The following is a 26,063-nucleotide window of genomic DNA, read 5'->3' as shown; positions in this document are numbered from 1 at the left end:
TTGTTCAGGACCATTGTTATGCTGATGCCCTGAAGCAGGTAGGGGTGGGTGGGGCACAGCCCCATGAAAATGCTTCTTGATTAACCTTGTGCTTGGGGCTGTATGAAGCCCAGAGGAAGTCATTATCCTTATTTCAAAGACCAAAGGGTTTCCAAAGGTGGCCAGCACAAAGTACAGCATCAGCCTTGAGAGAGGCTTGACTGATCTGTGGGGCCAGGCTACTTCTGTTAGGGTTTGCCCTTGGCTTGACCAGTAAAATATCCAGTTCCCCTGGAGCTGTCAGAGACTACTCTCCAATACGTTTGCAATCTGGCATGTTGGCAACCAGAGCACAGTGTGTGCTTGGCTGCAGCCAGCTCCCAGCTCCCATGGTGCTCTAAGACAGAGCAGGGGCTAGCCATGGGTGTATGAATGCAGCAGTTCCCACTGTGTCAAAGGCCATCCAGCTTTCCTCCCTGTATTGTCAGCCTGTCAAGCTCCATCTTCTTGCTCGCTCCTGCCCTGTTCTTGCCCTAAGGGTTCCCTTGGCAGAAAGATGAACTCAGCCTTCCTCAGGGGTTGTCAGGAATGAGGCCAGTGAAACCTAGTGAGCCCTGTAGCTGAAGCTACTGCAGCCTTTTAGTGGTACGGCTAATCCCCAGTCTCCTTGGTTGTACTCTGTGACCGGGGCCACTGGTTTCTTACACCTGGACTCAGCACTGGGAAGGCTGGAGGGAATCCAGGTCATTGGAAAGTCACCAGAGGGTGGGAAATGCCCACGGTTCCTTCCTGATTATTTCTCACCAGCCTTGTGGCAAATCTGGGTTCCAGGGGCAAAAAAGTTGGTGGTAAGATTGGAGAGGGGAAATTGGAAAGTTCAGCTACAGCAGAGGTGGGTGGCTGTGGGACTGGTAATGTTTGAAAAGAATCTGAGAAAGGAGTAGCTTGCCAGAGGTGTTTGAATGAGCCCCACAACCAGGACCTCCAGAATACGCACACCTGCCCAAACTGCATTTCAGCTCTACATGTTCTGAAGACCATGGGCATTGCTGTGACTGTTGCATTGGTACATCCAGGGAGGGCTGTACTTGCACATCATTACATATCAGCTCCCGAGTGAGGCATGTCTTCCAAGTCATTATGAAGTCAGAGCCCGATCCTAAATCTCATAGAGCAAAGTGGGAGATTGGGAAAACCTGAGCTTTGGCTTGGAGAGTGAAGGGGCCTGCAGCTAGGGACTTGGGGGCACTGCTCAGGTGCCATTAACTTTATTGCAGTTTGTGTTCCTTATATCCCAAGCCCCATGTTTTGCTTAATAAGCTGTTTGTGCCCAAGAGTGGCTCAGTCTGGGTTGGGGGGAGGGGCCCTCCACCACAATGCAGAGCTGTGTTTCCCCCTGCCCCTGACTCCTTTGAAATCCTTAGCTTCAAGCCTCATGGTTCCCAATTCTGCGCTGCACAGACCTGCGTGTGAGGAACCATACTAACTTCAAAGCAGCAGCGGGCAGTGATCCCTGCAATGGAAAATGGAGAGGCTGCATTTAGAAACCCATAGAGCTTCCTCTCAGGGACCAGTTCCCAGTCAGACAAACCACTGGGTGAAGGCTGGGGAAGGGTGGAGTTCAGCCCCGAGAAATCAGTTCTGTTTCTTAGCTGTGTCCAGTGCCACCCATGCTTGAGGACTAGAAAAATGGCATTGCCTCCATTGACACAGGAGGCTCTAAGAAAGGGTTTCTCAGCAGCTGGGTGAGAGCGAGTGGAAGGAACTTGGTCGAAAGGTTGGTGGAACATGAGCCAGAGGGCAAGATCCAGGACTGTAGTCTAAAGGGCTTTGATCCCAGCTCAGGAGACATACCAGAGGAGTGAGATGTAGGCAGAGGGTGGCTGCAGTTGTGGTGTTTTACCCAGATCTAGAGGCTGCTTATCTGTCTGCTCCCACTGCCATGCGTCCTGGCTTGAGAACTGTGACCCCCAAGTACCCTCAGTTTGGGACTTTGGGAGAGGATGTGGTTCAGCAAAGGGAAGTGGGAGGGAGATCGGTGTGGGGCTGAGGCCTAGGACTGCTGTGCTACAAGGTCTCATCTTCGTGTACTAGACGGCACATGCCTGGGCAGGGCCAGGGAACTTGTGTGGCAGCCTGCTGAGGCAAGGGGAGAGGAGAGCATGCAAGTCCTGCCATGTTGGAACTGAAACCCTGGAGCCTCATGCAAGTCCAGCTCAGCCAGGCTGCGATGGCACCAGGGGACCATGGAGGAGAGAAACAGTCAAAGAAAAGGCAAGGGAAGGCAAGACTGTTTTGATGCCAGCTCAGGGAGAGCTCCACCTGAACAATGTTATCTAGGGCTTGGTGAGAACTGGTAGCCCCATCAGCTATCCATGTCCCTCAAGGCACCAGCCTGGGGTGTGCATGCCTTGCACAGAGGCTACCGTGTGTGAGAGCTGAGGGCAACACAGCACAGCGGGGATGAGGCATCGGGAAAGCAGGAGCCTCTGGGCCTCAGCGGGGCCCTTCCTGCAACATGGCATTGCCTAGGCAGGGGTGGGGGGCCCGCTGGTCCCCCTAAATCTGCCTCTCTGTTTCTCCCTCCCAGTGTCAGCTGGTTTGGGTGACTGTTGCATGCGTGTGTCTGCCCCTGTGTCCCTCCATCTGCCAAGGGAGTTCAACATGGCCTCTGTTGCCTGGGCTCTGGCACATGAGGTGCAGCCCGTTGGCTCAGTCAGTGCCAAGGAGGGAGCTGCATGGTGGTCATAGCGCATCCCAGAGTAGGGGATAGGGAATCACTGGTGGGGCAGGACAGGGAACAGCTGGGCTTGGGGCCCTCCACAGAGCAGGCAGAAGTCCCCATGCTTTCTCTGCCCCACACTTACTGGCTGAGCTACTGCAGAGAGCTGTCAGCCCTGGCTCCCACCCTCTCTTCCAGCTCCCAGCCCCTTTGTTGTGAGCGCTGCTGCTATGAGTGTGGATGGGAGCCCGCCCTGCTGCTGTGCCACATCCTGGGATTAAAAAGATCTGATCAGTGGAGGTTTGCAGGAGATCAGCCTATAAATTACTCCCTGACAACTCCTGCTGCGCCTGTGGCTGCAGGTGATTATTCTGCAGCTATAATCCTGCTGTCCCTGCTGTGATCCCCATCTTCCCTCCCGCTAGGTCACCTCACTCCATTGCCCATTATGACAGCTAACGATCGTGTGCATCTTCAGTGCTGCTTGGCCTTGCCCTGGGCTGCGGGATTGCTCAGGAGCCTGCCAGCATGCTTGCTTCCATTGCTTTGGTGAGTCACAGCATGCAGTGACCCTGTAGCAAAATGCTCCTGTCCTCCCACCACTCCCTCTGCCAGCATAGGGCCTCCAGACCTGTGTTGATGGGACTCTGATCCCTAGAGGCAGAGGAGACAGGTGGAGATGAATGGAGAACAGGGGCCCTGGATGGCAGTCAAGAGGGTAGTCAGGTGTGTATAGGATGCTCTAGTTTGGAGCAGGATATGGCTCGGGGGGAGCTGCTTTGACATGTTATAGGGTTCCATCTCACATGCACTCCCTGCCAACCAGTCTGGGAGCTCAGGTAGGCGGGAGGATCGTGTTATATCTCAGCTCTATTTCCCTACTGAATGGCTATCTGCAAAGGGATGGCACAGCCCTGGGATGCCAGGACAGCACCGTTTTGTTCCATGTGATGCTCCAGGGTACTTTGACCATTGAAGGTTTGTACTGCTTCAGCTCAGTGAGCAGCAGGCAGTTTGGGCCTGTAGGTTCTGCACATGAAGCTAAAATGCTCCACAGTGAGATGACTAATGGTGATAGATAGCTAAGCATCCTCATTTTAAATTTCACCATTAACTCTCCACCAAGCTGTCATTCATGCTGCTCAGAGCTACTGTTTCAGGCTCTCTGCACACTTAGGCAGATGTAACCATGTCAGTTATGCTTTGTTCACTTTTGCTTCAACAATCAATTCACAGGCCAGAAATAAAGCCAGGAGAATATAGCCCCCAAAGTAGAAAAATTCAGGAAGTTGAACATGTTTCAAAGCAGCAGTTAGAATGCAATCTTTCAGGCAACCTTACGTGGAGACGTGAATTCCTGCTATTAGCTGTCCACAAGAATATGTTCCTGGTGGGAAAGAGAAAGTGCAGGTCAAGTGAATAAACCTTCAAGAGTCTGGAAATGCTAAAATGAAGGATGTCTGTACAACCTTCACTCTGCCCCCTTGTGTGTGTGTGTCACGTTGCAGCCTGTGATTACACAAGCACATACTGTTTTGCAAAAAACAGAGCATATGGCACAATTTTTTCCCCACATTCCCCTTGGACACATATGTAAGACTTTCCATCTCTTGCACTTCCATTCACCTCATTGTCACTGGTCTATTCTATCTTTACTAACTTTTTTAATACTGTTCCCAAAGTTTTAAGAACAGGTTAGACCAGTTGTTCTCAACCTTTTTGGACTCAAGGCACCCCTCACTGGACTGGAGGCACCCTCTCCATAACTTGTGTGAACTGAGTGACACCTAATTTAAAAAACAAGTTCATATATTGCATGGCATACCTCTTTATGCAGGAATTGGACAGTAAGGATGGGGGAGCATCCAGGCAGGGACAAGCCTGAGCTTGGCTTGTCTGCTTAGCTTGTTTTCTTATCTCCTCACACCTTCTGGCACTCTTCAAAGGATCTGGCAGCACCCCAGTTTGTTCCAGCACCCTGGTTGAGAATGCCTGGGTTGACAAACATTTTTCTAGGAAAGTTTAGACAGGGATGATCTTGCCTTGAGCAGGGGGTTGGATTTCATGGCCTCCTGAAGCCCCTTCCAAGCCCTACTTTTCTGTGATTTTAGATTTGTTTTCCCTTCTACAGCATGGGTGAGATCCTCTCCACTGCTCTGAATTCTTTACTCTGGGTAAGGGTAACAGCCTGCTTCCAGCTGGGGGAGAATTCCCCTGGTATAGTGCTCTGGAGGACAGTCACATCCCTGGCTTCCCAGAATCACCTCATAAGCTTTGGCATGGTAGGGGCTGGGCTCCAGCATGAGATGCTACAGAGGGTCCAAGCAGTGCTGCAGCTTGTGGGACAGCCCCCACACAGGTGGGACCTCCCCACACCAGCAGGGACAGGTGAGGATGTCTCCTTTGCGCTCTCCCCAGTCCTACCCCCTGTATTTCAACTAGCAGCACAGAGTTCCAGAGGTGTAATTCTAGGGAGGAGGCCAGTAGCTATGAAGCTCATTTAACCACAAGCAGAAATGGGCTAGGAGCACCATCGTATTTTTGCTAAAACTCTAGGTTAATCTCAGTCTCTGGCACATCTGGTAAATTAGCTGCACTGCCTGGGTTTTGTATCAATAGCTTCCATGGACTTCTTCTCCCTGCCATACATGATGTAGTGTAGACAGTCTGGAGCAGAGGAAACCAGGTGCAGGTCCTGGGTGTGTAGTATGCATGGCTTGTAAGGATGAGAAGCAAACACGGTCAGAGGAGAGTTAGCTGCCATGCTTTAGTGCACCTCAACCTTTCCCCTTGATTTTTTATTCAGCTTGCCAGCTCTGTTTCTGTGTACATACTGTGCCCAGCATGCTGCATCCATGGAAGGGGCTCCTGGCTTTTACCAGCCTACCTGAAACAGGTAATCAAACATACCCACTTAGCAGGTGAGGACCACCCCCAGCTGGGAGTCTACAGCACAGAATACAATTTCCTCATCCACAAAAAACACCCCTTATGCCAGTTTGGACTGTAATTTTCTTAAGGGTCAGTTCCTTGAGGCAAGGGGTTACCTCTGCCTCTGTCCAGCGCCCAGCACAGTGAGGCTCAGTCTTTAAACTGCAGTGCAAACATGAAATAACAACATGCAGCAATGCCCTGGACTCTGGGCATGTGGTCATGTGCATATCTATAACAGGGAACCTCTAAGTAGGAAGGGAGGATTGTAGCTGATGCAGGTGGCAGAGTGTCTAATGGCGAAGGGGCAGCAGGTATGAGCTGCCTGTGTGAATTAAGCCATTGGCTGCAGAAGGCCAGGCTGTTGCTGATGGAATCAGCAGGACCTGGGCCCTGGGAGCAGAGAACTGGGTCAGATGCCTGGAAGGGGGCTGGACTTGGGGCATATAAACCCAGCCTCTGGTCAAGTAGAGGGCAGTTTGATCCTAACTACCACAGGGCAAGGAATGCTGAGTGGTACTAACTGAAGTTTGGAGCCAAGTTGGCCCAGGTGAGGTACCCGGTGGTATGGAAACAAGCCTGCCCAGGTTGATGGGCTTGAGGAACTAAGACCTGGAGGACTTAAACTTGTGAAGGTGGTGTTTTGAGTTTGACCAGAACTTTGGAGGCCACACGGTGGGGTGCTGGGGTGCTCTGCAAAACAAAATCTGCCTTGGGCAGGGACACAAAGGGCCAAGGCTTGGGAGCTGAAATCTGAGGCAGTGGACCAGGACTGAGGGCTCTGCCAGAGGAAAGTGGGCCAGTGCTGGGATGGCTGAAGCTCCAGCAAGTGCTTTGCGGCTGAGGGGGCTACCCTAAAGGAAGCACAGAGACCCCTGAGATTGAGCTTGGGCATAGAAGGACAGAGCCAGAAGGGAGAAGCACCATAGGAGATACTCCAGGGATTGCCCCCCTTAGTAAGATAACAGGAACATCAAAGGTGTGGCAGGTGGGTCAGACCCCAGGAGATGCCAGGTACTGGGGTGGACCCATGAGCCTGCTACCGTGCTCAAAATCCCTGGTCTTGCAGCTTTCCCTCTGATACCAGCTTGGAAAATGTCCTGCCAAGGGAGTCCCAGCCTATCTGCCTTGGATGAGGGTTTTCAAGGCTGATGTTTGAAGAGACAGTTCTGTCCAATGATGCAGATCAGGCTTCTGGATCCTGAAGGAAAAGCGCTTGTCCTTGGCAGCATGTTATCGTGGGAACAGCTTTGCATTCAAGGGAGATTTATTGCCTTTCATGACCTTCATCAGACTTACATCAATTAGACACTGCACAGCTTAGCCCGGGTCCATGTTTCTGCACCTCCTCCACTGCTGTTGGGGTGATCTCTGTAATGACTCACTCCCAGGCACCCGTTGCTGCACTTGGACGACAGCCTGTATTTATGGCTGCAGACCTATTTGGGTGATCAATATGGCATTTCAGGCAAAGCCTCCTCTGTGCAAGTCCTGGAACTCCTGACTTGAACAGTCAAGTGGTCAAAATGCTCAGGCATTTATCAGGGCAGCCAGCCAGCCTGCAGCAGGCCGTGGACACTGATGCGGTGAGGCCTTGTAGGGCCTCAACTCTGAAGTGAAAAAGGAACAGAGAAGTGGGGGACAGGGCAGTGAAGCCAGGAGAATGCAAGATAATTCATCTGAGAACGAGGGAAAACCGCACCTACCTAAAGGACTCCACTGAAATGCTGCTAACCACAGAAAAAGGAGCCATTGTGAGGAGGAGCCCATTTCACATCCGATGCCCTAGAGAATTGGAGAACATCAGCCACCAAGCTGACTAGACCCTGCTCTCCATTGCAGACATCACCTATCCACAGGCCCTATGGGCTGCCTTGTAAAGTCATGAAGCCTGGGCTAGCAGGGGAGGGCTTGCTGCCCTGCATCCTGCTGTCATGTATCCCCACCCAAGGGGAGTGTAAAAGGAGAAGAAAAAGTTGTCAAACAGGCAGGGGAAGAGCATGGCACCCACTTCATATGGGACTTAGCAGCTGCTCCGGACCTTGTAGGGTCTAGCAGAGCCCCTCCCTGCCCCATGTCTGCAGCTTTCCAGGCTACTGCCAAGACAGCCTGCTGCTGACTCACTCCCTTGTGTACTTGAAGTCCCTGGAGTCTCTTGCCTTGAATTTAGGCACACACCCCCTGCTTGCCAATGCTTCGTGTTGTACCTGCCCCCTCAGAACTGAAACCCATGTCTCCAAGATCTTGTCTCGATTCCTCAGACTTTCCCACACCCAGCTTAAATCCCACCCCCTCCTCCCCTAAATGCCAGCAGCTGTTTGAGACACCCATCCCCTGGTGAGAACAGTCTGCATCTGCCCCTGCCAGCTGTGCTAGAGCCTGGCAAGCAGGAGGAACTGCTGTAGGTATCACAGGGCATGCATGGAGCTGGCACAAGATCCTCTCCCTTCCTGCCCCAGCCTGCAAAGGAGGAGGTAGTTAGGAGCAAGTGGAAAACAAATGACATCTCTCCTCCCACAGGACAGGGCATGGTGTTCTGGAAGGACACGATTTCCAGAAAGGGACCAGCAGCACAGAGGGGAAAGGGGGCTGTGGCACTTGGGGGCTGAGGACCAGCCCGGTCTGCAGCATCGGTGTGCAGGTTCTGCTGCCAAAGCTGTGAGTAGAAGGTGGTGGGAACTGAACCAATGGATGCAGGGAACGTGTTTTGTCCTGAGGCTGACAGTAACAGGTGGTTTAAGGGTAGTAACCAAATGGTTTAGGGGGAACTGTGCCTGAAAGAAGACGCCTTTACAGGAAAAAGGACACATCCCAGGTAAGGACCCTGAAAGGAGGCAAAATAAAGCCTTGGCTTGTGTATTTGGAACATGCTAGCCAAACAACTGTAAGATGCACCAATAAGGAGGTGCAGAAAGGGTGATGCAGGCTGAACAACAGGGAAGGGACCAGGCTTGCAGGTAGATGAAGGTCAGAACAGAAACACTCTAAAGAGGGGATGGCAGCCCACAGTGAACCAAGGAAGAGGAATGCTTACAGGAAATCAGGCAAATGAAACAAAGCAGGGCAGAGGTCAACAATGTGTCCACCGGGACAAGAGCAGGGAAAGAGACCTGTCTTTGTGCAGCAGGAGCCTTGCCACTTTGCAAAAGTATGAAGGCCTGGCAAAGGGACAAACCCAGCTGGACTAGGATTCCTCAAGAGATGGGAAGATGCATTTGGAAAGAGAAAGACACTGCCAGCTGAAAAAAAGCAGCTAGTTGCACTGCTTGCATGACAGGGAAGTTAGAAGCAGAAGCCGTGGTGAAACTGAAAAACAGAGACCTTGGAAAACTGGAAATCAAAAGAGTGGGGAGTACCAAACTAATTCTCCCCTTGTACTCGGCCTTGGTGAGGCTGCAGCTGGAGTCCTGCATCCAGTTTTGGGCTCCACAATTCAAAAAGGATGTGGAGAAGCTTGAGAGAGTCCAGAGGAGAGCCGCGCGCATGATCAGAGGTCAGGAAAACAGATCTCATGATGACAGGCTGAGAGCCATGGGACTCTTTAGCCTGGAAAAGCGCAGGCTCAGGGGTGATCTGATGGCCACCTACAAGTTTATCAGGGGTGACCACCAGGATCTGGGGGAACATCTGTTCACCAGAGCGCCCCAAGGGATGACGAGGTCGAATGGTCACAAACTCCTGCAAGACCGTTTCAGGCTGGACATAAGGAAGAATTTCTTTACTGTCCGAGCCCCCAAGGTCTGGAACAGCCTGCCAGCGGAGGTGGTTCAAGCACCTACATTGAACACCTTCAAGAGTAAATTGGATGCTTATCTTGCTGGGCTCCTATGACCCCAGCTGACTTCCTGCCCTTTGGGCAGGGGGCTGGACTCGATGATCTCCTGAGGTCCCTTCCAGCCCTAATGTCTATGAATCTATGAAAACTGCAATCCTGCAAGCTGTCTCTGAGCTGCACAGGCAAACAACAAAGCAGGAGTCTGCAGCGGCCCCATGGGACAAGCAACTAGGCTTGGGTTCCCCTGGACCAGGCTGCTGGCCTAGTCAGGAAGTTGCTTGCCACAGGGGTTGGTCAGATTAACAATCAGGAGCCAACTCAAGCTATGAAGAGGTGTTCTCAGGAGAAGGGTGCCTTTTGGAGCCATGCCAGGCCCCAGGCCAGGAAGCTGCAATCTGAAGCGTTGAGTGAAGGAGAAGAGATAAAACTGCTGCGGGTGGATGCAGACAGCCACATGTATAGAACAAGGCAGGTCAGTCGGCTCTCGTGTTCCCAAGAGACCATCATGAGAAAGGGGAATGGACTTGGACTTCTCACCGCCCCCCGAGCTGCATGTCATTGCTCACAGGAAGCACTTTGGCTTGCCAACGAGGAACAATGTGTCTGCTGAGAAGGCAGGAGGCCAGGTTCTCCTGCAAGGTCAGTGCAGGGCTAGGGCTTGGCAGAGTTGTCTGTACACAGGAAGATCTAAGTGTTGTGCTGTCAAAACAGCATTTGGCAGGTACTGCTCCTTGCAACTGCCTCTCGGAAAACATTCAGCTGCTCAAGCATTTCAACTCACAATGCTCCAGCTTCCTGAGAGTCTCACAGGGGTAAAGATGCACAGCACTGCCAATGGTCTGGAACAGCACCATGACATCAGGAACAAGGGGAGAGTAACCAGGAATGTCAACAACATGGTGTCAGTTTTGAATGGCTAAAAATCACATTTTTAGGTAGAAATAGCCAGGGAGCAATGATTCTGAGCACAAAGCAATTCCTGGAAGGCACAGACCCAAAGATGAAGAATTGTAAAGACTATGAAACATCGTAACTAATATCGGTAAAGTAACACTCATTTGTGCATCTCAAGCAACAATAAGGAAACTCCTTCATCAAGGTCCAGAGTTGGGATGGATGCCAGTGAATGGGAGGGGTCATGGAGCTGAAGCATGTACTGGCATTGATATTAGGGCTGCAAATTGCTGATCCTCTGGAAGAGATTAGCAGCTTCACAGGTGCCTCTAAAGGAGGCCTGGGAGCTGTATTGCTACAGAGATGCTGGGATGGATATGTGCTGTGAGAACTGGAATGATGGCAGAAGGGAAGAGGTATGCACAGACTGAATGAGAGCAGGGCCTAGGTAGGGCTGTATAGAGCCTAAGCATCTGGTTGTAGCTTCAAGGATGAGGCCTCTAATTACAACCCCCACAAGAAGCCCTGAGGAAACATCACTCAGGACTTAAATTACTTTGAAAGCATGAAATGACCCTGGAGTTCCAGCCAGGACTTTACCCAGTAATAGTGGACACAACTCTCCAGAGCAGTGACATACCACCAGGTGCTCTGGAACCAGCTGAGATATGAAGATAAGGACACACCACCTGGCACAGCAACACAAAATAATGGATGGAGAAAATAACAACTCGGCACCTGCGCATACCCCGGCCTCTCCTCTGTGGGCCAGGATTTCTAGCCAGATACCTCCTCCCATGGTCTACCACAGCCAGGGGCTTCCATGAGGCACGGCCTTCTGTCTCTGGGAAGGGAAGAACAGTACATCATGTGAGACCTAGACGGAGTATGGAGCGTGGCCTAGAGAGGAGAATGGGAGTATGAGGGACTTGCGTATGATTTCCCCATTAACATTTTTATGACGTCTCTGTGCTGAGTTCTTGGTCACTGACCTTTCACAGGAAACGAGTAGGGGAAAACAACCCCCATATCGTCAGCACAGAAGTGTGACTCTGGATCTTGTTCCCATGCTGCCTCTCCCCCACAGCCTGCAAACCTTTGAAAGGCTATCTTGCTGTCCTACCTTGGTGAGATCCAACAAGTGATATGGGCTCAGAAGGTTATTGGGTGAGTTGGATGAAATCCAGAGACTGGGTTCAAGGTGACAGAGGAATTTAAACTGCAGTTGTGATAAGCTAGGAGACTAAACCAGTTTCAGGTAAGCAGAAGTCAAGGGACTGCACAGGGGTCAAGAGCCTTTGCCCAGACCCCCAACTGCTGTCTGGGGCTTGTCTGTAGAGGCTGGAGCAAGTGAGCCCTGTTTCCTATAGTTCAGGGGATTGGTTGCCCTGATTTACCAAGCTCGGGAGTAGTAGATACACTGGAGGGTAAGGCTAGGATTCAGAGTCCTCAACAAATTGGAGGAGAGGGCCAAAAAAAAAAAAAAAAATCTCATGAGGTTCAATAAGGAGAAGGACAAAGTCCTGCCCTTAGGACAGAACCATCTCATGCACTGGTACAGGCTGGAGACCAACTGGCAAAGCAGCAGCTCTGCAGAAAAGGACCTGGGGGTTATAGTGGACAGTAACCTGAATATAGGCTAACAATTGTATCTTTGTTGCAAAGAAGACTAATGGCATACTGGGCTGCATTAATAACATTGTCAGCAGATTGGTGAAGCCACACCTGTGTCCAGTTTTGGGCCCCCTTCTACAGAGAGGATGTGGCCAAATTGGAGAGTCCAGCTGAGAGCAACAAAAACAATTTGGGGGCTGGGGCACATGACTTCTGAAGAGAGGCTGACAGAACTGGTTTTATGTAGTCTGGAGAAAAGATGAGCAAGGGAATTTGACAGTAGCCTTCAACTACCTGAAGGGTGGTTACGAAGAGGCTGGAACTAGGCTGTTCTCAGTGGCGACAGATGACAGAATAAGGAGCAATGGTCTCCAATTGCAGCAAGGGAAATTTAGGTTAGATATTAGGGAAAACATTCTCACTAGGAGGGTAGTGAAACACTGAAACAGGTTACCCAGAGGGGTGCTGGAATCACCATCTGTAAAGGTTTTTTAAACCAAGCTTAACAAAGCCTTGGATAGGATAATCTAGTTAGGGATGGTCCTGCTTTGAGCGAGGGGTTGGACTAGATGTGACCTCCTGAGGTCCTTTCCAGCCCTCATTTTCTATGCTTCTACAGTTGTTCAATGAGGGACCCAGGGCCTTGATCCAAGCTCATTACAAGACCAGTGTCACCCCTGATCATGCTCATCAGTATCATTTCACTTTCTTCTGCTCCACTCTGTCAGTATCTACCCATTGCCTCTTGTTTTATGCACAGCTTGTATGCTCTTCAGGGGCAGAGACTTAACGCTTATGATAAGTGATACCAGAATATGAAGTGGCAAATAAATATATTATACCATTGCAATGTGGAAACCTCCACCTTGACCCTGGCAAACCTCCTGTAAGTCAGCCCTCAGCCTACCTGACAACCAGATATGTGAAATATCCAAAGCATAACAAATCACAAATTGTGGCAAAGAGATTAGGCCAGTCAAAAATCAATACAAATTTATAACAAAGGCATAAAGACATTTACCACAGTTAAAATATTGCCTGTTTAGAATCTGACAAGCTCATTTCTAGCCAGAACAAGCTCAAGAGATTAAGAACAAAACCTCTAACTGGATCACCTCATTGACATTCAGCAGTCATGCAGAATGGAAACTTTTTATGTAAATTGTAAACAGGTGTTAAAAGCACCTGAAAGAGGAAATGAGCAGCAAGTTGAGAAGCAAAAGTGAGAACAGATACAAACACCTCCCCCTCCCCCCCAAACAAACCCACTTCACAGGTTGGACTGGTTTTAGACTGCATGAAAGAGGCTGAGTAGGCTGCTGAAGACGTGGACAGGTCTAAAGACACTTTTGCTCTGTAGCAGATCCAGAAGGCTGCCGTATGGCCCAGAAGAAAAACAAAAACCTGATGAAACTGTAATAGCAACTTGTCTTCGATAGCAACTTAACTGTACTAGCTGCCTTTGCCGGAAGTTGTTCAACCAGAAAATTTTGGGGGAAACAAAATTAAGGTCATAAAGAGGTAAAGTTTCAGCAGGAAGTGGGCTGTGGCCCTCAGCCCCACACTGCACACGTCTCTTTTCACACAGCAATTGGCCGCAGAGCAAAGCAGAGAACACAGCCAGGCAGCGCTAGGGCCACGTGTACTGGCGGTTATTTCTTGTTGGTAGTGAAGTTATCAGGAAATCATGAGTCAGAGGTGAGAGTGTGAGTGTAACAATGGAGACCAGAGATGGGAGTCTATCCGGTGCAACTCCCAGCACTAACCCTACACCTCGTTGTAAGCCATGTGTCAGTCATCCCGGAAATGCTGCACAGGCAACATCGGTCTCCACTAGGAGGGCTAGGAGAAGAACCACAACCCTCCAGCTCCAAGACGGGTTGATCTCCACCACAGGAGCCCCACAGAAGCACGAACAGGTCTTTTATGCTTTCTGTGGGCAGGTAGATGTCAACCTCACCTGTGGGGCCAGAGCAGCCTGCCCAGGGGCTCAGAACAGGGCTGGTTCTGGAGAAAAGGCTCTGACATTGAGACTGGAAGCAAGACACCAAGAGCGGTGAGCAAGCCAGGGCTCAGTTGCCTCCTGTCCCCATGTGCAAAAGAGGGAGGAAGATGCAGGGCCAGGAGCCCAGTGCTGGGGGCTGCTTTGCATCTGCCTGGGGTTACCCATCACTGGGGTGTCTGAGCTGCAGCCCCCAAGTGCTGCCAGGAGGAGTCCAGTGGTAGCACTGAACTACCTGGTGGTGGCAGATGCCCATCCTGGCCAGAGTCGCTGCACCTGGCCGGGGGCACCAGCTCAGGGTGCCCGAGCTGCCCCCCCCCCGGGACGTCCCCTCTCTCTGCGCCTGCAGGCTGGAGCCCGGCGCTGGCAGCTCCAGATCCTAGCTCCAATCCGCGCTCCGGGTTTTGCCCCTGCCCGCCCGCAGGTCACTCCCGATCCTCGCCCCGGGATCGCGGCTCCGGGTCTTGCCCCCGCGCGTCTCAGGGGCCGCCGTCCGCAGCCGAGTCTGGATGCGGAGGGTGCAGATGCACCCCGCACCTTCCCCGGGTTTTGCATCTCACCCCCGCGAAGGGGGCCTCGGACCCGCTCCGCGGGCTCTCCCCGCCACCCCTCGGTGCGGGGAGCAGCGCCCGACTGGCGGGCCGAGGCGGGGCAGGGGCCCTGCAGCAGCCGCCTTTGTTCCCCAGCTCCGCCCCTTCCCGGCCCGTTTCCTCCCGGGCAGGCGGGGCATGCACTTGCACTTGCACGACCGTTTGTGCGAATTAGGGAAGGGGGGCGGGGCTGCCTCCGACCCCGCCCACTCGCTTCCCGCGCGGCGGTGGGCGGGGTTCCCTCCCCGCCCTTTATGGCCCCGCGCGCATACTGGGGGGCGGGATGGGATGGTCCTCGTCACCCCGCCGTGGCCGTGAGCTTCCGCCTCGCTCCAGCAGGGCCTCGCGCCCACAGGGCACGAGGGCCGGGCTGGCCTCGGGCGCCACACGCGGCGCGGGGCCTCGGCCACGCGGTCAGGCAGCAAGGCCCTCGGGTGCTTGAGCCGGCCCACGTGGAAGGACGGGGCGCCACGAGCCTGGGGCAGCGGGGTGTGTCCGAGAGGAAGGCCGCAGGACGCCGCAGAGGCACGAGTGGGGCCGGACAAGGCCCGGGGAAAGGCGAAGCCAGCAGGCGTAGGGGCGGGCGGGCGCAGCTGAGGCCCCTGGGACAAGGGGCCTTGTCTTCTGGCGGACATCCGGCCCAGCGCGGGGGTCAGCACATCGGAAAGAGGCCAGGATGCTGCTGTGGGAGGAGAGACGGGTCCCGAGTGGGGAGAGGTTTGTGAAGCATCTGCATGAAGATGTTTGTCTCGCCTGCTAAGTAGCTCGTCATCGCCCTCGGCTGCTCCTACCGCTCCTCCATGGCCTCCCTCTCCCAGGCGGCTCCGAGGAGCTGTGACGAACTCCCTGGTGCTCGGCCTCTGCCCGTCTGCCCCCGCCCCGGGCCGGTGGCGGCGAGCTGGGCCCAGGGCAGCGGCACGGCCCGGCGCTGGCAGGGAACCAGCCTTCGTCCAGGCCTCGTCTCCCGCGCACCTGCTCCTAGCGCCCGCAGCGCCGGCTCTCCCTTCCCGTAGCAACTGCGCGGAGCGGATCGCCGCGGCCTCGGAGGGGCTGTGTCCGGTGGGCGGGGGGCAGGAAGTCTGGCGCCCACGTTACAGGCGGGGGGCACGGGCTGGACCCGGTGTGCACAGAGCCCAGGGCCGGCGGCGGCCTTCCTGAAGGCTCCTCTGTCGGCTCACGGGCTGCACCCGCGACCGCCCGCGCGAGGGCGAGCCTGGGCCGGGGGTGTGAACGCGGACGGCTGGATACGGCGCCCGGAGAAAGCCCCCTGTGGCGGGGAGCCGGAGCCGGGCCCGGGCTGGCCTGTAGGCGCCGGGCGTGCGGGGACAGCGGGTTTCAACCTCGCCGTTTGCAGACGGACCGTGAAGGCCGGGCGTGGCGGCGCGGGCCCCTAGGCTCGCAGGTGCGGCACTCGCCCGCCGCGGACCGCCTCCGGCGGGCGGCCCGTGGCCCGGGGTCCGGGGTGCGTGCACCGCGGGGCGGGAACGCCTGCGCTGCCCGGGCCGGGCTCGCGTCCCAGCCCGTGGGGCGGCTGCGGACTCGGGAGTTCCTTGCCCAGCTCCTCGGAGCCGCCTGGTGGTGGCAGGCGAAGAGCGGGCCAGGCCCAGGCTGCAGGTTACTCGGCCCCAGTGCCAGCCCCGCGGAGGGAGGCCCAGGTTGGCCGGGCTCTGCTTCTGTCCCGGCTCCGGCTCCGGCTCCGGGCTTTCCCCGCACCCGGGCTCCGGCTCCCGCTCCCGCTCCGGGTGCTCCCGCGCGCCGCGGAGGCCGGGCCGAGCCGAGCCGGGACGCGGCCCCCTCCACCCCCGGACTCGGCGGCGGCTCCCCCGGCGGGCGGGATGGCGGCGGCCCCGGGCCCGTAGGCGGCGGCGGGGGGAGCCGGGCGGCCCCATGGAGGAGACCTAGGGCAGCGGCCGGGACGCGCCGGAGCCGGGTGAGCGCGGGCGGGACCCCCGCGGGAGTGGGGTGGGGTGGGGGTGCCGGCCCGGGGCTTGCCCGCACACACCGCGGCCCGGCCGCTGCGGGCGCGGCCGGGGGCGAGAGGCCGGGGCGACCCGTGCGGCGCAGGGCAGGGCCCGGGCAGTGGGTCCCGTGCGTGGGACTTGGTTGTACCCGCTCCGTCCTCCCCGCGCGGTCCGCGGGCTCGGGCGGAGCAGCGGCGGCGCTGGCTGTAGCCGGCCGAGTGCCCGCTGCCCCGGGGTGCCTGGCCCCGAGCTGGGCACTGGCCGTCCCGCAGGTAGCGCCCGCAGGCGCCGTGACCCCCCGGCCGTGCGGGGCCAGAACTGCTGTTGTGGAAGTGAAGCTGCTCTCACCCACCCATTGTACACAGTGAAGGTCACAGGTTCAAGTCTTGTCTGTGAGACTTGGCTCTGCTCCATCTCCCGGCAGGCCATTTTGTCCCCGTACCAGGCCGGCCCTTTCTATTGCAGGAGATGTTATGCACAGGCTCTTCTTCTTCTTTTTTTTTTTTGAACAAAAGAAAACAACTCTGAGGGGCAATGAAGATCTCAGTCACATTGTCCCTCAAAATAAGGATGCCAGTTGCAAGGTCTAGGCTGAATCTGGTTCCAGCACTGCCGGCCTCCTTGTAGCTTGGCCTGCAGCGGGAACTTGCATGGCCAGGCACGAGGTTGTGCCCCGGTTGCCAGGTCTTTGTTGGCAGCAGAGAACCATGCATATGGTGAGGGGGAGACAAAAATCAAGCGACCTCATTTCTTAATCGTCTTTGATCCGGCAGAACTTGAAAGAAAACCTGGGGAAGGGCAGCGTTTTGGTAGAAACTGTCTTGTCCTTCTCTGCCTCCACAAACACACATTTGGCTCCCAAAATCTCTCTGGGAAGTGAGCCGTCTACCCTCCTAGAATACAGCTACCTCTGGGGTAGACAGCGATAAATGTTCAGCATTGTAGAACAGTGCTTTCCAGCTGTTTAGGACAAGAGTGTTGTACCAGTTAAAACCACCAGAGGAAATTAGCAAGCAGGCTGTAATTACCCAAAGTGGAGTTTAGGCAGGACGTTTGGGACTGTCCCAAGCTGGATGCTTTCAGGTTTTTTTAGTGTGAGGAGTTTTGCACTCCCTCTGCATGACACTTTTTGGGTTGTGTGCATGCACACAAACAACCCTCTCTTGTGTGCCTGCTCTGTCCTGGTGCTCTGCTCTTTGTAGGTTCACTTATACAATAATGCTGCTCTTAGCAGAAAGCCTCTTGGCAGGAGGCCTGTGCTGCTGTGCAGATTAATGTCCCAAACAAGGGCAGCAGAAGATGTTGTGAATATGGATAGTGAGCAGAAAGGAATGTGCCTTCGCTGCTGCAGTGCCAGGAGGGCAGGGCCCCCGACACCTCCTCAGCCTCAACTGGAGGTGCTCCATTTGCAAGGCACGTGTTTGTTTACGCCCTCTGGCATGGCAGACACAACTTGCTAATGTGGTGGTCTTTTTTATTTTCTTTGAAATCATGAGTTCACCTTAAAATAGTTCTATCAAGGAAAAAGTTGGTATTGAAGTCTAGATGCCTGTTGGAGGGACTTCTTATGCCAAGCCACTATGGTAAGACCACCAAATAGGTCATAGGGTTTTTTTGCCTGTGCAGATAGGAGGCAAGCAGGATCTGATTTTTTCCCTGCCCATGCACCTCCAGTTGTTGAACAAAGAGTTTGGGATAGGTGGGGAGGGATAGTGGCATATTTGTCCAAGTAATAAACCTGAAACTTTAATAGGCCTACAGTGAAATTGGGTCAGGTTAAATTTGGCCTGCCTTGTCCCTTAGACTGCTTGTGGTGTTCATTTCAGTCTCGGATTCCCATGTGCCTCTCAGATTCCACACGTGTTGCAGTGCCACTTTCCCTTAAAACAAAGCCCAAGCCTTTTTTTTAATGCAGCACTTCCTCATGAGCTCCCCTGTGCTGACATGGAGCTCGTACTTTGGATCCCCTGGTGCTGTGCGATACAGGCTTGAGAGTTGTGTGGGGCATTCTGTTGCCAGGACCAGAGAAAAGCTGTTTGGGAGAAGGGGTGTCTAAGACCAAAGTTGTGTGCTTGGGGTTTGACTGATAGAGGTGCAGTACAGCTGGCATGCCTTTGATACACACTGCCCTGGAGGGATTTTGTGTTTGCCAGGGCACTAGACAGAGCTGAGTTGCTCTTCTGGCTTTTGACCTTGTACTTGGGCAGCTTTGAAGCAGGACTTTTGTGTGTTCTTCAGGGCAGGAACTGTGTCTCTATGTGTGTTTGCACAGTGCCCAGCACATGGAGGCTCTGATCCTGGCTCGTGCTCCTGGGCGCTGATGTCACAGCAGTATTCCATCCGGCACAGTGCATTTCTTTGTCTCCTCGAGACCGAGCACTATGTAAATACGATAGTCTTTATAGGTCTAGGTGCTCTGCTTCTGGGATGTGCACATGCTCCGTGCAACACGACTACCTCCTTTAAGGTGGTTTACACTCCTCTTGCTGGGGCTTGGATACCTGGCATTAAAAGCAGCCCTGCCCAGAGAGGCCGTGGGCACACGCTCATACTGCATGGATCACGTGCCTGCTCAGTCCTCAGAACAAAGGGAGGTGAGGCCAGAGTTAAACCTTGCCAGGGGCTGTGACGGTTTAACTCTGCTCAGTTTGACTTGCGGCATAATGAAATCCATGCTGGAGCATAGGCTTTGGCTGAGCTGAGACATGGTGTGGGAGGCCTGGCTCTGAGCAAGGTGGATGATTGCATAATATGGAGGGAGTTTCAGGTGAACGCTGTACCCAGGGAGAGGTGGCTTCTTTGTGCAACTGTCTTCCCCACCTCTGTTTAGCATCTCCTCTGTAAGTTTCTAGTGTGATGTGGAAATCCCCAGGTCAGGGGGAGATTTCCAGAATCTCTTTGAGGTTTCCTTGACAGATACAGACATCTGTCTTTTTCTGACCTTTAGACTACTTCCCAAGCCGCTCTGCTTCACCAGTGAGCTGCACGAAAGTGTTCTTCCCAAGAAACCCAAGTTCCCATCTGCATTCACGTGTCATTCCCTGATGCAGTTTGCAAAGAGAAACGCATTGTCAGGAGGAACGTGTGTGGCAGCTGTTTACGACAAGCGTTGCTGACATGTTTTCAGGGCTTGTTATGACCTCTGCTAAAGTGCTGCCTTGACAGAAACTGCAGTCTTGCTGAATTCTCCAGGAGTGCCTGGCCCGGCAGGATCTGGTGGCATTTCACAGATGAAATGAAACCGGTCCTATGGAAACCTGGTCTAATTCAGAAATGCAACCTAGTTAGATGCTCTTGACACCTTGGTACAAGGTGAGGAGGTGGGTCGGGCTTTCAACAGTGCTGCAGCCATGATTTCAATCATGGGGAGGAGGCCAGTCTAGGCACTAGGAGTAGTCTGGGAGAAGGCATTAAGATTAACAGGAGAAGTATAACTGGGCAGTTGGGTTGGATCGGGGTGGACAAAATATGGCCCTAAAGCTGGATCCAGCCCACCAAGGGATTTTGTCCGGGCCCTGGTGGGTCCTTTGGTCTCACCCAGCTCAGGTGCAGGGGGCAGCCCCGGCTGTGATGGCTGTGGCGGGTCCCACTGCCCCAGGTGCACAGCAGGGTGGGGGAGACACAGCTGCCGGACCTGCTTCCCGGCAGCCCCAGTGTCGGCTCCTTCTGGCTGTCACCTCTGGACCCAGCCCTGGTGCTCAGGCACCCCAGTGAGTCTACCCTGCACCCACTAGTGGGGGTGGGTCCTGTGCTGGCAGGATGCATGGTAGGGAAGAAGCGATGGGGCTGTGGGTGGGTACGGAGTGGTGTTTGGGAGTGGGATAGGTGGGGCAGGATTGCGGGGCAGTTTTGAAGCTGGGGCCAAGGTAGAGCTGCAGTGCGCTGCCTGCATGCCCCTGGGATGGGTGCCAGTTCTGCGGGCAGGGGCAATCAGGGAGCAGATTGCTTGAGCTGTCGCCTGATCCTGGGGACTCAGTGGAGACTGGCTGGGACTTGTGCAGGCAGAGCCTGTGGCCAGGCAAATGGGATAGGGCCACTTAGAGAGTTTTGGTGAACTCTTGTGGAGGTGGGGACAGGGTGGGGGTAGGGGTACTATGGTGCTGACCTGGCCTGTGACAGCTCACCAAAACTCCGTAGGTGGCCCGTGGGCCCAAATAATTGTCTATCCCGGGTTAGATGGTACTCAAGCACCTGCCCAGCTGGGCCTGTAGACCTGGGAGCAGCTTCTCTCTGTTGCCTTAGGCTGATTACTGTGAGCAGGTGACTTTGCCCTCTGCCTGGGAAGTGTGACACTTGCTCTCTGTTTTAGGTGCACTCTGCTTGCATTTCTCCCAAGAGGAGGGGATTTTTTTTGAGGGAAACCATCATTCCACCCTCTTGCCTCTCTCCACTCCCAGGGCTTCTTCAGAGGAGGAAGTGCTGCTGCCTAGTTTGAGGGCGGTGTTTGCTCTGGCCAGCACTGCCTGCCAACAGCTTTATTCAGAGCATGCCAAGGGTGAGCTGAGGGCATGAGTGGAGGGAAGAGAATCCTGGTGGGCTTGGCAGGCTGTTGACTGATCATTATGGTGGCCACTTTGCCAAACAAGAAGGCTTCAGAGGTTTTTTGTGGGGGGTCATTTTGACTCCTCGACCTTCAGGGTCTGGGACAAGTGTGCGGAGTCACTTCAGCCTGTTTTCAGATCCAGGCCTTATCGGTTCTAATACTTAGGCCTTGATCAGGACTGGGGAAAGGTGCTGAAGGAATGCAAGACTGGGCCTTGCCCCAGTAACCCTCCAGTCAAAAAGCCGTCATGTTTTCAGCTGCTTACACCAGTCACTTGGGTTTTTGAAGGAAAATGTATCTCAGCCCTGTGCTTGGGTGAAACTGGAATGAGCCAACCTGAATGGAACTATGGCAGGTTGTTTTACTGGAGGCGGAGGGGCCTGCATTTCAAAGCCAAGCCGATGGCACTGCCATTTAATTTTTAAAACGGGTAGTCCACACATAATCCTTTAATGAACTGCTGCTCTCCCTTTGATCAATGTTTATCTAGCCCAGCCCTGCTATAAATGTGTTAAACTGTTAAACAGCACTGGAAGGAAGGAAAATAGGATTAGTTCCATTTTGCAGATGAGGTAACTGACCTTCAGAGTGACTTGCTGCAAAGATTGTTCATAAGAAGCATCCTGTTTCCTGTTCTTAAGTCATTCTGTCCAGATTGTCCTTGAAATGGTCAGCCGCCTAGTTTTTCCAATAGATTTATGCACATTTCTTTTAAAACTGTTAGATAATGTTTGGGTCCTAGAACAGTTCTCAAACTTCTTTAGACTCTAAACACGCCTTCATAACTTTTTTGACTTTATCAGCCTGTTTCAAAAACAAATTTCACTCATTTTTTAACTACAGAAAAAAAAATCTTCTGTAGTAAAGAACTCAGAAAGACCAAAGCAGGTCAGAATGGTTTTTACACTGTGGATTCCTATTTGAAATCTCTGGGTTTATCTTGTGTATCATGTGTAGATGTTTGCACACCTAACAATGTTTATATTGTGCAACACTCTTAAAAGGACCTCCTGGCACCCCAGAGTGCTGGGCCACCCTGGTTGAGAATTGCTGATCTTGAGGGACATATGTTTTGCTCCGATTAAAACACAAGCAAAACTAGGGTGTAGAAAAGCACTTGGCCATGTATTTGTACAGTGTATTCTGTACTTGTCTGAATCTAACAATTGGATATTGTATTTGTGGATGAGGGAAGAAGGTTGGTTTCTTTTGAGGATCTTTGCTTTTTGTGTTTACATTGCAAATACTGTGTCTTTGCATTTTCTTTCCTTCTTTTATTAGATTAAAAAAAGGGTCAAAGGGAAAGCTAAATGAGCAGTGTCATACCTTCACTCTCTACCCTTACCTACAGCACAATAGACATGTGGAATGTTTTTGGAGCATCTCAGATTTTTAAGTACAAGCATGGATCCAGTTTAGCTATATCTGGGCCAAACAACTGCTTTTAGGGAGCTGAAAATTTCAATGCATTTAGGTGGTGTTTGTTTGCATAGAACTTCATAACTTATTATTTTTTGCCTTTGAAGGGACATGATGACTTGCTTCTTATTATTCACTCACCACTCATAATATTTGAGTGCTTTTCATGTGTTTGGGTTCACCCTTTTCTTTCTCTCTTTCTTTCTTTAGAAAGAGAGACCTTTTCTTGTTTGAATAAAACAAATGTCTGGAAGATTTTATTCAGAATTACCCCAATATGATATTTCTACCATGAGGCCAAGAATGGAGCTTTTGTAGTCGAAAAGAATAAATGTTTTGTAAATTTTCAAATGAATGAAACTGGGGTGTTAGAGTGGTCTCGCAGACTTACCTAGTTTTAGCTACACTGAATAACATGCTTCGGTAGAACCTTTTTGATCCATGCAAAACTAGTGGTGTCTCCCCAAAGGCTTTGTGGCAGATGCTGTAGTGAGGTTTCTTGTTATGAAGATTTCATTATTTCTGTGCAAAACCCCCTCCTGAACCTTTCCTAGCATTTGAAGTATTGCCATAAGTAATTAAAACTGAATTCCAGCTCATGAAATAAATGAGCAAAAGTACACTTTGATGCATGATCCTAGCGGGTTTTTTATTGTATTCCTTTATGCACTTGCTAATTTACAAAGTTCTGTAATTCGCAATGGGTCATTAGTGTGAATTAGCAAGGCTCTGATGTCTATCAGGGCTTTTCAAATGTGCCTTATTAATCTGCAAGATACACCTATTTATTATCCCTCCCTAAAAATGCCTGAAAGGAGGGGGGTTACGCTCCAGCCCTATGGTGCTTGGATATGTCCCTGCTTGCCTGTCCCTTGCGCCTTGTTCTTTATCTTGCAGCCCCATTCTCCCAAACTGCTCCCAGGCTGATGCTTGACAGCAAGAGAGATCACGACTGTAGGTGATGCACATTCTGCTGCTGCAAATGGAGCCCTTGCTAGCTCCAGCCAAGGTTCCCTAATTGGTTATTGAGCAAGGGGAATTAAGGGCATTAAGAGATGAGGTGACAGCTCCTTCATTTTTGGAACGGGAGAGGTTTCATCTGCTAGATGCTGCCCATTTGTGCTGTCACCTAGGGAGGGCTAGAATGTGGCCTGCCTACCAGATTCAGCAGCTGGGAGAGGCTGGGAATGAGAGAAACACTGACAGTCTCTGGTGACCTTCCTGGAGGGGGCAGGCCATCGGGTCACTGCTGAGGTCACCCCTGGGGCAGTCTGAGGCTCTTCACACTGCAGCTGTCTGTGCTGGGCACCATAGCTCTCACCTTGGAATCAAAAGGGAATGGCAGCACTTTCCTGGTCATGTGGCTCATTTTGCTCTGTCCGGTTATTTTCTCTGAGTTTGCAGATGAGACTCATAAGCTGGAAATCAAACAATAAGCTACGGTAATGGCTCTCTGCCTGCTGGTTAGTGAGTGTTGGCTCTTGGTCTCCTTAGCATCGGGCTTAATGCTGTTCGGCTGCTTGTCTGTGGGCGACCCTTCCCCATTCCCTGCACTGGCTGTGTTCTGAGACCAGCTCCCCGGCCTGTAGGGAGCGCTTTTAGCTATTGCATCTATTATAATTCCAACCAACCCAGAGGCATGGCACCCGCTCTTCTTTCTCCCTTCCCCTTTTCCTCCCCTTCCTTCCTCCAGCAGCTGGAGTTGAAATGCAGTCTCCATGCTCAGCCAGGTTGCACTGAGCCCTCTATCTTGCCCAGGCAACCGGAGCTGACAGGGCTTTTTATTTATGGTAATCTTGGCATGTGCCCTTAGAATCCTGTAAATGTAAAAGGTAAAGAGCCTGGTTTGGTCACATCACACCCAGTCCACCCCTCTCCCTGCTCCTAATACCATCCAAGGTGAGGTTGAGCCCTAAATTACATGCATGTGTTTGCAGCCATCTTATGGGCATTAGATGAACAGGAAAAAAAAATTGGGAGCTATTTCTCCCTGCACAGCGTTCACTTCAGCACTGTCATCTGTGCCCATCAGCTGCCTGTGACCTTTGTTATCTTTGGAGGCATTGTGTTTCCCATCATCTCCTGGGAGATTGTGGAGAACCCTTGTGATCACCTTTTTCATGTTCCCTTGTTTCATTTGCTCATGCCTCTTTCAAAGCCAATTCCTCTTGAGTAGAAATCTTGCAGGCCTTCAGCCCGCACCTTTTTAATCAGTTCTTTCTTATTTACTTTCTCTGTGGCTTGGTCTCTCTGATATGACTGGCATCAGTTTAACTTAATCTGATGCAGGCCCCTAATACAGATGCCCTTAAAACAGTTTAAGCCTGTCTTAAATCAGTTTACTTCTGTAATTTAAGCAAAGCTTTAACCTAGTTAAGTGCATCCATATTTGATTTTGCATTGATGTAATGAGACCAGTTTTTAAATCAGTTCAGTTGCACCAGGTGTAACTGGTACGAGACAGAATCTGCTGGAGGCAAAATCTCTGTATGGGCGAAAATCAAAATCTGTCCCATATAACCCCATCACTAACTTCACTGATACTCTGTACCAGGAAAGTGAGTTTTCTCTGGCTTGCCTTGTTTTTTGATCTTCTTTATGCCAGGTCTGTACATTTGCCCTAAAAAGCAAGTGCCTCTGCTGATACTAAGTAAGCAGGCTTTTGAGACAGAATGGCATATTGCTTGAACCCTGTCTCCTCTGGAGCATCTTGCCTGAGGCTGATAGTTGTTGGCAATGTGGGTTTTGGCTTCTCTAGCACAGCTGGTTTCAAGTGAATGCTGCCCAGTTTGTATTCATGCAGTGGCCTTTTTGCCTTCACAGCTGGTTACAGCTGCACTTACCACGCTGCTTCACCGTGCTTCGTGTTGGCATATAATGGGGAAAAAACCTCCCATTGCACTGCAGCAGAGGATGGATTGCGTGGAGGGCAGGCAGGCATAGTTACAGGCTGCTAGTCTGTTGTCCATGTGTGTGGGTATAGAGTATTTGGAGGGTGGGCACAAAGTGGCATGTGGGCAATGTAGGATTAGCCAGCTTGGGTTCATAGGATGGGCATAGAAAAGAGTGCTGTTCCAGCTGGGCTGCTATATATCTGGCCAGGCTACTGGCATGAACTGCCCTGGCAGCTAACAGGCTGTTGACCCTTACTATGTGGCTCAATAGTTAAAGAGAAAACTTTGCTAAAAGGTCATAGCATAGATTAAGGAGTATTTGTGATGCTATAGCTGTAATGGTCCAGGAAATACGTGATAGTGTCAGGCCATGGCCTCAAGCCCAGGGCCTCAGCCTGGTCAGCACAGTAGCTCATCCTGGCCTGCCACCCTACAGCTGACCACTGACAAGCTGGCCATTTGGGGTCAGCTGACCCTCTGCTTCCCCCATAAAAGCTCCTGAGCAGAAGCTGGAAGTGTCTGGGCAACAGGGCTCGATCTGGTTCCAGGCTTGCTCTTTGCCTGATCTTCCAGTTTCCTGACTAGGCTTTTTCCTAGACCTTGCTCTCGGACTGGCCTTCAGCTTGTTCCTGAAATCTGCTCACTCCTCCCAACCCTGGTCAGCACCTTGGTTCCCCGAGTGGCCCCTGAGCTGGCTGCCCACACCCTGGTGTGAAGTAGAGGCTAGGGTTGTTGTGGG

The 26,063-nt window shown here is 52.5% G+C and overlaps 1 protein-coding gene across 1 annotated transcript in view; it reads left to right on the top strand.

Annotated features, from left to right (window-relative positions):
- The window catches only part of TRIP4 (thyroid hormone receptor interactor 4), a 91,182-nt gene that overhangs the window by 55,769 nt on the left and 9,350 nt on the right, over positions 1 to 26,063 (top strand). The gene's annotated exons all lie outside the window — the stretch shown is intronic.

The sequence above is a fragment of the Crocodylus siamensis genome, chromosome 15 (genome assembly GCF_052110815.1).
Source record: "Crocodylus siamensis isolate JL-2025a chromosome 15, ASM5211081v1, whole genome shotgun sequence".
Classification (NCBI taxonomy): Eukaryota; Metazoa; Chordata; order Crocodylia; family Crocodylidae; genus Crocodylus; species Crocodylus siamensis.
The sequence above is the reverse complement of the archived record's forward strand: the minus strand, read 5'-3'. Positions and strand labels throughout refer to the sequence as shown.